Genomic DNA, 15,759 nt, shown 5'->3' with positions numbered 1-15,759 from the left:
ACAATAAATAGGAACAGATCCATCCCTCCTAACCAAACACGAGATGAGTTGAACCCAACCCAAAAAATTGGGATGGACCCAACCCATTCCCCTTAGTCCTAAAACCAAACACATGCTAAGGGTTCATTTGGCAGGGTTGTGGCTGTGGTTGAAACGGCTCCGGCTATGGCTTCTCCGATGGAGCAGCTTCTCTGGTGGAGCTAAAGCTGTTCTGGAAATTATTTGGCAAAACGGCATCTCCTGCATTTTTATGAATGGACGTAAGAGGTCAAATGTCATATATGCCCTTAGCTATGTGATTTGGATGTACACATGAGTTTATGTTTGCCCTCAATTTTAATATGATTTGTCATATGAAATGAAAAGAAAATTAATGAATAGAAATTAGATTAACCAATGATGAGTAGATTGCTATAATTCCCTTTTCTTCTCTTGTTTTTTCTCATAAATGGATGAAAGAGGCAAATGTCCATTATGCCCATAGCTATATGACTTGTACATGTGAATTTTATATTTTTCTTTAATTTACGTGTTATTTTATTTAAAAAAATGATTAGAAAATATATGATTAAACAATAATTTCTCTTTTCCCTTTTCTTTTTTCTCTCTCCATTTTTTCTCCCCTTTTTTCGTGCCTTATCCTTTCCTCGAGGTCTCAACCCATCTGTCGAGCATACATCCCAAGACCATGAGTAGGCCCTGTACGGCCCGCTAAGGAGCGTACTCGGATGTGATCAAGGCTCGGGGCTACGCGGCAGGGGAGCGTGGCCCACTCAGACTCCTGAAGACTAGTCGGTGTGCATAAGGAAACTACTCTGTCTAAAGCGAGTAGGACTCTGTAAATCAAACCCGACTAGGTTTCTACCCTGTAACCCTGCTCCCCTGCTCATATAAGGGCGGGCAGGGACCCCCTCCAAGACAACTCATCCAAGTTCAATACAATCAACATACAGGACGTAGGGCGTTACACGATCTAGCGGCCTGAACCTGTCTAAATCATGTTCCTTGCATCACCATCAACTCCTTGATTCTCGATGACACCCACCGCACAAAAGACCACCTATTGTACCCCCTAGATGGGTTGCTGGTCAAAAACACCGACAGCTGGTGTGCTAGGTAGGGGCTGTCGCCGAGTTTCTCCGCGCGAGTTCGATGGCATCTGTCATTATCAAGCCTGCTTTCACCTTTGAGGCGGGCGCAACCTTTGTCTTTGGATCTTGGCTTTGCATCGCCGACGGCGCTGGATCGTTTCAGCGTCACATCGTCAGCATCCAGGGGAAGGGACCTCTTGACGAAAGCTTTCTTCAGCAAGAGACGGAGAATTTCGCCAAGAAAAAACAAATTTTCAAAATCAACACCACCAAGTTCGACTACGGTTCGAACTCGACCTCAACTCGGACTAGTCGGCATAAGTTGAAAACCCAGTCACCTCACAAGTCGACTTCGACTCAAAGACAATTCCCATACGGACTCCGCAACACAGCCCAAGTCTACCAAGGTCTCCTTACTCGAACCCAACTCGAACACGGGAAAGTTAGGGACTGCGACCTCGACTCGGACTACGTCCAAGACATCCCATTATCAGGACCAGCTCAAGGTCTGGTAGTTACTTCAACCCCACAAGGCAGATTCGTTTACTGGCCGGGAATGAGGCCATCTTTCCTTATTCATGACTACGAGTCACGCCTTGTTGCTCACATAGACAACCTCCCGTATCAAGAAGGCGTCCCACTCACTTCAAACCACAAGGAAAGCACTATAGAAATAACAATATCAAGCTCCGGAAGCTACTACCTAGACAGAGAAATTTTCATCATCACTCAAAACAATAATATGGGTACTAGCCAACAAAGAACCCCTCGACGGATAGCACTGCCCGATAACGTTTCAGAGGATGAGTCATCGGCTAACGCCCCGCAGGATGAAACTTCCGACCAAAGAAACCAAAGAAGGGCATGAAATATTACTCGGGCTGAACGTCGAAAACTAATAGCCATAAACATTCCCATTACAAACCTTGAAAGAGCATTCGACGCAGTACAAGCCCAAGAGCACAACACTCCACTCGCAGCAATTGCCTCAATCAACCTTATATCAACTCTCATACCTTAGAACAGAGATAATGAAATAACGGCTTAACTTGCGCAGCGTGGCAATGGACTAATTGCACAACTCGCAGAACAAGCCTACAAACAACTCGATAAAGAATCACCAATCCCATCTGTTCCTCACAACTCGGCTCATCAAGAGGGCAGTAGGGGTGCCGCAGTCAACAATGGCCATCACGGAGCCCAAAGAAACAACAACGAAGTAGTCAACCAACCAAGGCAACATAGCCAAGGACAGAGCAAACACGAGGCCCCAATACGACATAAGGATGCCGGAGAGGCCAGCTGCACCAACTCTGCAAAAAGTCTTCACCACGGCAGGAAAAACCACGAAGTACCAAATTTTAGCGATCTACGGGAAGTAATCAATAGTCGTCGCGAACGCGAACGCGAAGTCAACAACTATAACCATTTTCCTACTTTCACAACGCGGGTAATGAGGACAAGGTTACCCGAAAAATTTAAGCCAACAGGAATCACTAAGTATGATGGCAAGCAAGACCCAATTCAATGGCTCTGATGGTACTCGCTGGCAATTCAAGCAGCCGGAGGCAACGACGACACAAAGGTCATCCGTTTTCCCATATGCATGGAACCCGCGCCTCTAACATGGCTTCAATCACTCAAACCTAGAACAATTGACTCTTGGGATGATTTGACAAAAGCTTTCAACAACAACTACGCAGGCTCCATGACCCGACCAGGCAACAAAATCGACCTAAGTCAAGTAAAACAGAAAGAAGGCGAAACACTGCGCGACTACCTACGTCGATTCTTCAAGAAGAAGGCTACTATAGTTGACATTTTAGAAATAGAAGTCATCGAGTGCTTTCAAAATAGCCTCTACGATCGTCGAACATACCAAGACTTTGGCAGGCGACGACCAATCACCGTAAAAGACCTCAAAGTCATCGTACAACAATGGGCAAATGAAGATGATAAAGAGCATGAACGATTTGGCTCCCATCGCAACCGTGGGCGCGACAATAACAGTCGCGAACAAGATAGGAACTGAAATACTGATACTCGAAGTAACTACTCGAGTAATCAAAACCGCAAATGCAAACGCAAACCCTGCAACACCGTTGCTTCCATGACCAACTCAGGAAAAAAAGGATCCCTCAAACGCGATGAAGGACCAACCTTCACCGAACTACTCAAGAAACAATGCCCATGGCACCCAAACAGCAAACATTCAGCAATAGAATGTTACAGCATGCGCCAAGTAATGCAAGATTTACCTGCACCGCCACCTCTTGAAGAATATAATCAGAAAAAGGATAAGGGCAAAAACAAAGTTGATAAGGATGAAGAAGGCGAGGGAGACTTTCAGATCGCCTCCAAAACAGTCAATGTAATCTTTGGCAAAATCTCAGGTACTGCATCCAAACGATCCAGTAAACTAGTACTCAGAGAAATTATGGCCATCGAACCAGCAGATCCAACACCACTAAAATGGTCTGAGGTACCCATAACCTTCAGCAGAATGGACCAATGGACAAGTTTCTCAGAACCAGGCCGATTCCCCCTAGTACTCAACCCTGTCATTGCAGGCTCAAGATTGACCAAAGTACTCATCGATGGTGGAAGCGGGCTCAACGTCATCTTCGCCAGAACACTAAGAAAAATGTGTCTTGACATCACGGACATGCTCACTCCAACAGACTCCCCCTTTTACGGGATTGTACCAGGAAATGCAGCCATACCACTAGGCCAAGTCGTCCTACCAGTAACTTTCAACACTAAGGAATATTACCGAACTGAGTACAACAGATTTGAAGTCGCCGACTTCGAAACCTCTTACCATGCCATACTTGGGAGACCAGCTCTGGCTCAGTTTATGGCTATACCACATTATGTCTACTTGGTACTCAAGATGCCAGGGACCAAGGGAGAATTAACGCTACGAGGAGACCTAAAGTGATCTTATGAATGCGACAGCGAAGCCGTAGAGATTGCAGCAATTTCTCAAGCACCTAGCCCCATGCAACAAGTTTTCTCAGCTTCAAAGAAGCTTCATCCGACAGAACTCGAAATCCCAGAACACAAATTGGGGCCAACAAAAGTAAAGCCAACAAGTGAGAAAGACTTCAAAACAGTTGATCTCCAGACCGGTGACCCTTCCAAGACAGCTCTGATCAGAACAGGGCTAGATCCCAAATAGGAAACCGTGCTCATCAATTTTTTTTGGGCTAACCACGATATCTTCACCTGGAAGCCAGCCGACATGCCTAGTGTGCCCAAGGAACTGATTGAGCATTTTCTAAATGTTGATCCCAAAGCTACCCCAAAACGACAACGCCTCCGGAGGTTCGCCCAAAATAGAAGAGAAGCAATTAAAAAAGAGCTAGCCAAACTACTTGCAGCAGGGTTCATCAAAGAAGTTTTTCACCTTGATTGGTTAGCCAACCCCGTACTCATCCGCAAGAAAAACAATGAATGGAGAATGTGCGTCGACTACACGGATCTCAAGAAATATTGTCCAAAGGACCCTTTTGGATTACCCAGGATCGACTAGGTAGTCGATTCTACTACCAGGTGCGATTTACTCTGCTTTCTCGATTGCTACTCAGGTTACCACCAAATAAACCTCAAAGAAGAAGATCAAGCCAAAACAGCCTTCACCACTCCGTTTGGGGCATTCTGCTACAAAACAATGTCATTTGGGTTAAAAAATGTGGGCGCAACTTACCAGCACGCTATACAAATGTGCTTAGAAAAGCAATTACACCGTAACATAGAAGCTTACGTGGACAACGTAGTCCTCAAAACAAGAAACCAGGAAGATCTAATCATCGATTTGGAAGAAACCTTCTCAAGTCTGCGAGCTTTCCGCTGGAAATTTAACCCCACTGAATGCGTTTTTGGTGTACCTTCCGGCAAATTACTCGGGTCCATCATTAGGCACCATGGCATTGAGGCCAACCCGAAGAAAATATTTGCCATCACAAATATGCAAGCACCAGCTGGCATCAAGGATGTGCAGAAACTCACAGGCTGCATGGCAGCCCTCAATCGATTCATCTCGAGACTTGGAGAACGCGGACTACCCTTCTTCAAGCTTCTCAAACATCAGGATAAGTTTCAATGGACAGAAGAGGCAGACAAAGCCTTGACACAACTCAAGGACTTTCTGTCAAAACCACCAATCCTCACCGCTCCATCCCCAAATGAAGACTTGCTCCTACACATAGCCGCTACCACTCATGTCATCAACACTGCAGTATTAGTCGAACAGTCTGAACCAGCCCACGTTTATAAAGTCCAGAGACGCGTTTACTTCGTTAGTGAAGTACTCTTAGACTCCAAAACTCGGTACCCACCAATACAAAAGCTACTCTATGCAATTCTGCTCACCTCACGGAAGCTGCAACACTACTTTCAAGAATACAGCATATCAGTCATCACCGACTTCCTACTTGGCGAAATCCTTCACAATAGGGAAGCCACGGGTAGAATTTCCAAATGCGCAGTAGATCTCGGAGCTCTATCTTTAGATTTCAAACCAAGAACAGCTATCAAATCTCAAGCTTTGGTCGACTTCATGGCTGAGTGGACAGAAAACCAAGTACCAACGCCAGTCGAGAGGCTAGAGCACTGGGTTATGTACTTCAACGGTTCCCTCAAGCTCGAAGGAGCCGGCGTATGAGTACTCTTAATTTCCCCAAAAGGAAACCAACTCAAATACGTCCTTCAAATCTTTTGGGAAGTGTCAAACAATGAAGCCAAATACGAAGCGCTACTACACGGTCTCCGTCTCGCAATCTCCCTCGGAATCAAACGACTACTAGTATACGGCGACTCGCTAGTCATCATTAACCAAGTCAATGATGAGTGGGATCGAAATAAGGAAAACATGGACGCTTACTGCAAAGAAGTCCGCAAATTAGAAAATAAATTCTCAGGTTTGGAATTTCATCATGTTGTCCGCGACAACAACGTAGCCGTTGACGTATTATCAAAAATGGGCTCAACTCGTGCAGAAGTTCCAGCAGAAATTTTTGTACACGAGCTTCATAAACCATCCATAACAGAACAAGTCACACCACCAGTCATCAAACATACTGAAACCAATCGGGAGATCATGATGATAGAAGTCGACTAGAGATCACATTTTGTCGACTACATCAAAGATTATAAGTTACCATCTGACAAAAATCAAGCTGAGCAAATTTCCAAACAAGGAAAAAATTACGTTCTAGTCAGAGACAAGCTCTACAAGAAAAGCGCATCATTAGGGGTACTCATGAAATGCGTTACCCGAGAGGAGGGCCAAGAAATCTTAGAAGACATACACAAAGGGATCTGTGGTAACCACGCATCTTCATGAACAATCGTAGGCAAAGCTTTCAGAGCAGGCTTTTACTGGCCCATGGCATTGGCCGATGCAAAACAATTAGTCCGCAAATGCCAAGGCTGTCAATTCTTCACTAAACAACAACATGTCCCCGCCTACAAACTCATCACAATCCCTCCAACATGGCCTTTCGCTTGCTGGGGGCAAGATATGATAGGACCACTGCCAACTGCGCCAGGAGGTTTCAATTGAGTACTCGTGGCCATGGACAAATTCACCAAATGGATCAAAGTCAAATCCATCACTTGCCCCAAAGCAGACCGAGTCCTCGACTTCTTGGACAAAATTGTACATCGTTACGGTTTCCCGAACAGGATAATCATTGACTTGGGATCAAACTTTAACAACCACGACTTTTGAGAATATTGCGAGAATAGTGGAATTGATGTACAATACGTCTCGGTTGCTCACCCAAGGGCCAATGGACAAGTCGAACGTGCCAACGGCATGATACTCGAAGCACTCAAGAAAAGGCTACACGACATCAGCAACACAAGAGGAGGCAAATGGCACAAAAAACTACCTAATGCCCTGCGGGGACTACGAACCCAACCATGCAAGTCTACCGGGTTCTTGCCCTATTTCCTTGTATATGGGTCAGAGGCTATCCTCCCTGTAGATGTCATGTGGCAGTCTCCTACAGTCGAACAATATGACGAAGGAATAGCAGAATAAACAAGACGTCTAGATCTGGATAGTCTGGAAGAAGCAAGATGCACAGCCCTAATTCAATCAGCCAGATACCTCGACGGGTTAAGTGTTGGAGGTATGCCCTAGAGGCAATCATATAGATGATGATATTCCATTTGTATCCATGATTTGTATGTTGTGTTAATTGAATATCCATTGAAGGCTACTTGAATTGATTTGCAATTATGTGAATTGTATGTGAAACTCTTTACTTGTATGGTTATTCTAAAGTTGTCCCTAGTCGGAGTTCATGTGAGGACACACATGAATATTAGACTAGCACATGTATTAGTTGATGACTATGTTTCACAAGTCATGGACATGGAGATGTTGAACTAATAATGTGGACACATGTGGAGACATGTGTTAGGACTGACCCAACACGAGAAGTAGTTCTCTCTTTAAACAACATATACGCTTTGTCCTTAGACCTGAGATTGTCGCATGTATTCTAGATGTGGATTGACCTACTTAGGGGCTATCAAACGCTACGCCGTAACAGGGTAGTTATAAAGGTAGCTTTCGGGTTTGTCAAGAAGCATGCTATGAGACATGGTCAATCAAGATGGGATTTGCCCCTCTCTGATTGAGAGTGATATCTCTGGGCCCCTCGAGTGATCGGATCCGAAAATGCATGGCCATGCTACGTACGGTTAAGAGTTAACCTACAAAGGGATTCCGGATCACAGGATCGAGAAAGAGCGGTCGGCTTGAAGCTAGACCAAATATCGTGAGGCAAAGGGAATAGCATGTATATTATGTTGTGATGGTTCGTCTGATATGATCTTCGTATGCGTATAGGAGTTGGCACGTCTTGCTAGAGGCCGCTACCGACTATTGGGCCGAGTAGGAGTACTCGGGCCATGTCTATACGTATCCGAACCCATAGGGTCACACACTTAAGGGGCTGGAAGCCCAATTCGGATCTGATCCGAGTTGGATTAGGTTTAGGAGTACTAATGGGCCTCGCCTCCCACGCCCTCCCACGCCCTCGCCTGTTGCAACTCGCGGATCTAGCAATCCGGATTGCGACGCTTCCTCCCTGCACGTGTGGATACCTTGGAGGTGTTGTGCCTGCAGCACTTGGACGAGCCGCCGACGAGCCGACGACGAGCCGCAGTACCGGAGGCGATCTTGCTGTGCACGTGGACGAGCTGCTGAGGAGCTGCTGGACGTGATCGACTACGTACGACTACGTTGATCGACTACGTACGACTACGCGATCGTCTTCACTGCACCGACGCATATCTACATCTTCCGCACCAGTAGTGCGTCGAGTGGTAATCCCGTGATCCTTATACGGCAGTTCTTCCTCGTTATACGCGGTAGAAATTTTGATTTGCGCTAGTGTAGCCTACCTCGTATCCCAACAGTGGTATCAGAGCCTTAGCTGCTTAGTTTTGGATTCGGGATATGTGCATATGGAGATATGCGAGTTCTCTGTTTGATCTATGTCCTGATTTCGTGCCCTTGCTGCAATGGTAGTGTAACGACATACTCCTACCGGTCGGTTTCCGCCATCGGAGTTAAGTGATACACGTAAATCCAGTTGCAGTGAGCGAAGATCAATATGATTGGTCGAATCGAGATCCAGGGTCATACGCCAGGCGCATGAGATGTGCAATAGTAGATGGGATCTACTGCCGGGGTCGGGATTTTGCCGTATGCGTATGCTTCGGTAAATCAGCCGTAACTTTTCGGTACGATCTCGGATCGGGGCGATTTCTATACGAAAATTGATCTACAGAAAAAGTTACACGTGAATTTCAACCGCTTCACCGTTTTCGGCGAGATTAGATTTCCCAAATTCGGCTTGGAAGATGGAGTTTCGGGCCTCCGAAGTTTGGAACGTTAGGACGCCTAACTCTGTTTTGCAGGATGTATGTATGTATCTTGTGATCAGTATGGCCCCCTTGTGTATGTGATGCATGTGTGTAACTCATTCGTGACCTGCGTGTCGCGCGTACGGCAACACGGCAGGAGCCATATGTGTTGTCACTTTATTGTATTTAATGGTCTGCGTACCAACCTGTGATGATCCAAGCAACTATGTAATCTTCATTACTAGATTCTTTACTAGCTATTAGGCGTAATAGCATGCTCTAGTTCTTGGAGGACTCATCACCAGAAGGATGGCGCACATGGAACATGGAGATGGAGATCACCATGGTGAACAGGTTCTATGGAGATGGAGATCACCATATGAAAACGGGCCATACTGTGTCACAAGCTGTGTGAATGCTATTCTGTTTATGTTTTACTTTCTGCATGCTGTGATGTTAGAAGTAGAACGATCCCTCACAAAGTTTAAGTTAGTATGCCCTCCCAACTAAAACTTGCACCGTCCCATGTCTTGTACAATTAGTGGTGGGTCTATGAAATTAGGGTGCCACTAGTTTTCCTTGACTAGACGGGTTTGTGTCGGACACTTACACGCATAAGGGTTGGTTTGCTTAACAAGGTCATCTTAACGGTTAAGGACCTTGGGGCATAAAGGTTGGGCGCCGAGACATAGAGATGTCACCCAACAACAGGAGTCATATGTGATATGATTAGCAAAAGTTGCTTACCGATCTACCTCGTTTGCTAGCGGTGATGCTAAAGCTCACTAGTAGACTTGTTAGTTGTGGATCCTGAATCACTAAGTTTCAATAGAGGGATATTGATTTTAGTGGGAGTAGATTCTGTTAAAATAGTTTAATGTAATTTGCTCTATCATGGATACGTTTGTCTTAGTGTATTTTGCATTACTTTTGTTGTAGATTAAATGGCACCTAGCAACACCACCACATCGTTTGCTTTGCGTTCGGTCCTTGAGAAGGACAAGTTGAATGGAACAAACTACTCGGATTGGATCCGTAACCTGAGAATTGTTCTCAGGGCTGAGAAAAAGGAAGATGTTCTAGACAACCCACTACCAGAAGAACCTGCTGAGGATGCACCCGCTGCTGCTAAGAATGCTTACAAGAAAGCATGTGATGCTAACCTCGAAGTAAGCTGCCTTATGCTTGCTTGCATGGAACCCGAGCTGCAAATGCAGTTCGAAACAAACCATGAGGCGCACGATATGATCGTGGTGCTTAGAGACATGTTCCAAACACAGGCCAAGACTGAAAGGTTCAATGTGTCTAAGGCCTTTGTTGAGAGCAAGCTAGCAGAAGGCGCAGCAGTAGGACCACACGTGATCAAGATGGTTGGTTACACTCAACGGTTGGAGAAGCTAGGCTTCCCACTGGGCCAAGAGTTGGCCACGGATTTCATTCTTTCGTCTCTTCCGCCTAGCTATGGGAACTTCATCTCGAACTACCATATGCATGGGACGGAGAAGGGTCTGAATGAGCTGTGTGGTATGCTCAAGACAGCAGAGGCTGACATCAAGAAAAGCGCTAGTACCAGCCATGTGATGGCGATACAGAACAAGCCCAGCTTTAAAAAGAAGGGCAATTCTTGGAAGAAGAAGGGCAAGGCTGGAACGTCCAAGCCAAACCCACCGCCCAAGGTTAAAGCTGGACCTGGACCTGCTCCAGACAAAGAGTGCTTTTACTGTCATGAACTTGGTCACTGGAAGAGAAACTGCAAGCAGTACCTAGCTTCCTTGAAGAACGGCGGAAGTAAGAGTACTTCTACCTCAGGTACGCTTGTTGTTAATGTTATAGACAACATATTTCTCGCTGATACAATTATTAATTCTTGGGTATTTGATACCGGATCGGTTGCTCATATTTGCAATTCGATGCAGGGAATGATAAGAAGTAGAAGCGTGGAAAGAGGAGAAGTTGATTTCCGCATGGGCAATAATGCAAGAGTTGCTGCTTTGACCGTCGGGACGATGCAACTCCACCTCCCGTCAGGATTTATTATGGAGTTGAATAATTGTTATTTTGTTCCTAGTTTAAGTCGAAACATTTTGTCTCCTTCATGCTTGATGAAGGATGGTTATTCATTTGCGAGTGAAAACAATGGTTGTGTGATCTCTAAGAATAATATGTTTATGGCTTTTGCACCCATTGTGAATGGATTGTTTGTTTTAAATCTTGATGGTTCACCTGTCTGTAATGTAAGTGCTAAAAGGCCTCGGCCTAATGATTTGAGTCCTACCTACTTGTGGCATTGTCGTTTGGGTCATATAAGTGAACAACGCATGAAGAAGCTCCATTCTGATGGACTTCTAACTTCGTTTGATTTTGAATCATACGAGACATGTGAGGCTTGCTTGCTAGGCAAGATGACCAAGACGCCTTTCACAGGATTTCCTGAGAGAGCAGTAGACTTGTTGGAACTCGTACATAGTGATGTATGCGGACCAATGAGCACGACGGCTAGAGGAGGATTCCAATACTTCATAACTTTCACTGATGATTTTAGTAGATATGGCTATGTCTACTTGATGAGGCACAAGTCTGAAACCTTTGAAAAGTTCAAGGAATTTCAGAATAAAGTTGAAAATCAGCGTGGCAAGAAAATTAAGGCCTTACGATCTGATCGTGGAGGCGAGTATTTGATCCACGAGTTTAGCAATCATCTAAAGAGTTGCGGAATTGTTCCCAACTTACGCCGCCTGGAACACCTCAGAGAAACGGTGTGTCCGAGCGACGTAATCGAACTTTGTTAGACATGGTTCGATCAATGATGAGCCAGTCGGACCTACCGTTGTCATTTTGGGGATACGCTCTAGAAACAGCAGCTTTCACACTAAATAGGGTACCATCTAAATCCGTAGTTAAGACACCATATGAGATATGGACTGGAAAGGTTCCTAGTTTGTCTTTTCTAAAGATTTGGGGATGTGAAGTGTTTGTCAAGCGACTTCAGTCGGACAAGATCACACCCAAGTCGGATAAGTGCATTTTCGTGGGATATCCAAAGGAAACTTTGGGATATTATTTCTACAACCGATCAGAAGGCAAAGTGTTTGTCGCTCGGAACGGGGTTTTTCTAGAGAAAGAGTTTCTCAAAGGAGAAAAGAGTGGAAAGACAGTGCATCTTGAAGAAGTTCAAGATGAGCCGATCGGGCAAGAATCAATGAGTGATGCTAACGTAGCAGAACAAGTTGAGATACCCATGGCAAGAGAAGCACCGCCACAACCACGAAGGTCGGCAAGGCTCCGCGAAGTGCGGGAAATATTATTGTTGGACAATGATGAGCCTGCGACATATGCAGAAGCAATGATGGACCCAGACTCCGAAAAATGGCAGAGTGCCATGCAATCCGAAATAGAGTCCATGGGAGACAATCAAGTTTGGAACTTGGTTGACCCGCCTGATGGTGTTAAAGCCATAGAGTGCAAGTGGATCTATAAGAAGAAAAAGGACATGGATGGAAATGTTCACATCTACAAAGCATGACTTGTCGCAAAAGGTTTTCGACAAGTTCAAGGAGTTGACTACGACGAGACCTTCTCGCCCGTAGTGATGCTTAAGTCCATTCGGATTATTCTAGCTATAGCTGCATATTTCGATTATGAGATATGGCAGATGGATGTCAAGACAGCTTTCCTGAATGGAAACCTAGCTGAGGACGTGTATATGATACAGCCCGAGGGTTTTGTCGATCCGAAAAATGCTGGAAAGGTATGCAAGCTTCAAAGATCCATTTATGGATTGAAGCAAGCATCTAGGAGTTGGAACATTCGTTTTGATGAAGTGGTCAAAGGGTTTGACTTCACCAAGAACGAAGAAGAGTCTTGTGTTTACAAGAAGGTTAGTGGGAGCTCTGTAGTATTTCTAATCTTATATGTGGATGACATATTACTGATTGGAAATAACATTCCTATGCTTGAGTCCGTAAAGACTTCACTGAAAAATAGTTTTTCGATGAAGGACTTAGGGGAAGCGGCATATATTCTGGGTATTAAGATCTATAGAGATAGATCGAGAAGGCTTATAGGTTTAAGCCAAGATACTTACATTGACAAAGTGTTGAAGCGGTTCAGCATGGAAGAGGCAAAGAAAGGGTTCTTGCCTATGTCACATGGCATACATCTCAGCAAGACTCAGTGTCCTTCGACTGCTGATGAGCGGGATCGCATGAGTAGAGTGCCATATGCCTCGGCTATTGGATCTATCATGTATGCAATGATAAGTACTCGTCCAGATGTTTCATATGCGCTAAGTATGACAAGCAGACACCAATCTGATCCAGGTGAGAGTCACTGGACAGCGGTGAAAAACATTCTTAAGTACTTGAGAAGGACTAAAGATATGTTCCTCGTCTATGGAGGTCAGGAGGAGCTCGTTGTAACAGGTTACACCGATGCTAGTTTCTAGACCGACAGAGATGATTCAAAGTCACAATCAGGATTTGTGTTCACGCTAAATGGTGGTGCTGTTAGTTGGAAGAGTTCCAAGCAGGAGACAGTGGCCGATTCTACGACAGAAGCCGAGTACATCGCGGCTTCGGAAGCCGCGAAGGAAGGTGTTTGGATAAGGAATTTCCTCATTGAGCTTGGTGTGTTCCCGAGTGCGTCCAGCCCATTGAATCTCTACTGTGATAATAATGGGGCAATTGCGCAAGCAAAGGAGCCAAGGAACCACCAGAAGAACAAACACGTAATGCGGCGATTTCATCTCATTCGAGACTTCGTTAACCGGGGTGAGATCAAGATATGAAAAATACACACGGATCTGAACATTTCTGATCCATTGACAAAACCACTCCCGCAGGCTAAGCATGATGCGCATGTAAGAGCTATGGGTATTAGGTACCTTCTAGATTGACTCTAGTGCAAGTGGGAGACTGTTGGAGGTATGCCCTAGAGGCAATCATATAGATGATGATATTCCATTTGTATCCATGATTTGTATGTTGTGTTAATTGAATATCCATTGAAGGCTACTTGAATTGATTTGCAATTATGTGAATTGTATGTGAAACTCTTTACTTGTATGGTTATTCTAAAGTTGTCCCTAGTCGGAGTTCATGTGAGGACACACATGAATATTAGACTAGCACATGTATTAGTTGATGACTATGTTTCACAAGTCATGGACATGGAGATGTTGAACTAATAATGTGGACACATGTGGAGACATGTGTTAGGACTGACCCAACACGAGAAGTAGTTCTCTCTTTAAACAACATATACGCTTTGTCCTTAGACCTGAGATTGTCGCATGTATTCTAGATGTGGATTGACCTACTTAGGGGCTATCAAACGCTACGCCGTAACAGGGTAGTTATAAAGGTAGCTTTCGGGTTTGTCAAGAAGCATGCTATGAGACATGGTCAATCAAGATGGGATTTGCCCCTCTCTGATTGAGAGTGATATCTCTGGGCCCCTCGAGTGATCGGATCCGAAAATGCATGGCCATGCTACGTACGGTTAAGAGTTAACCTACAAAGGGATTCCGGATCACAGGATCGAGAAAGAGCGGTCGGCTTGAAGCTAGACCAAATATCGTGAGGCAAAGGGAATAGCATGTATATTATGTTGTGATGGTTCGTCTGATATGATCTTCGTATGCGTATAGGAGTTGGCACGTCTTGCTAGAGGCCGCTACCGACTATTGGGCCGAGTAGGAGTACTCGGGCCATGTCTATACGTATCCGAACCCATAGGGTCACACACTTAAGGGGCTGGAAGCCCAATTCGGATCTGATCCGAGTTGGATTAGGTTTAGGAGTACTAATGGGCCTCGGATCCAGAGGCCCATCAGGAACCTCTATAAATAGAGGGGTGGGGGCGCCCTAGGGTTTACACCTTTTTGGCGAAACACACTTGCCGCGCCTCCCACGCCCTCGCCTGTTGCAACTCGCGGATCTAGCAATCCGGATTGCGACGCTTCCTCCCTGCACGTGTGGATACCTTGGAGGTGTTGTGCCTGCAGCACTTGGACGAGCCACCGACGAGCCGCCGACGAGCCGACGACGAGCCGCAGTACCGGAGGCGATCTTGCTGTGCACCTGGACGAGCTGCTGAGGAGCTGCTGGACGTGATCGACTACGTACGACTACGTTGATCGACTACGTACGACTACGCGATCGTCTTCACTGCACCGACGCATATCTACATCTTCCGCACCAGTAGTGCGTCGAGTGGTAATCCCGTGATCCTTATACGGCAGTTCTTCCTGGTTATACGCGGTAGAAATTTTGATTTGCGCTAGTGTAGCCTACCTCGTATCCCAACATTAAGATGCTACCACGACCGCAATATTAAAGAGCGATCCTTCAACTTAGGAGACATGGTCCTCAAACGAATCCAGGACACATCAGGGTTGCACAAGCTCAACTCGCCATGGGAAGGGCCTAAATCGTATCCAAGGTCATAGGACCCGGATCATACAGACTACAAGAACTCTCAGGCGAACAACTACCAAATTCCTGGAACATAGAACATCTTTGTCGCTACTACCCGTAGTAGACCACAAAGCATGTACTTGGGCCTTTGCCCCAAGTTTTTTCAAACAAACCCCTATTCTCAGCCACTCGGGGCTTCCAGCCCAACAAACTCCAACGCTCCGCCCTCCGACTTGATCAAAATCCCTACGAAGACACTAGGCTATTCACAAGCTACTCAAGCTCTCCGACTACTTTGAGCTCCCACGCTCTACTTTGGACCCACGACTTGATTTCATCAAGACTCCGAATTCATCAACAAACCG

The sequence above is a fragment of the Setaria viridis genome, chromosome 5 (genome assembly GCF_005286985.2).
Source record: "Setaria viridis chromosome 5, Setaria_viridis_v4.0, whole genome shotgun sequence".
In the NCBI taxonomy this organism is placed as follows: domain Eukaryota; kingdom Viridiplantae; phylum Streptophyta; class Magnoliopsida; order Poales; family Poaceae; genus Setaria; species Setaria viridis.
The sequence above is the reverse complement of the archived record's forward strand: the minus strand, read 5'-3'. Positions refer to the sequence as shown.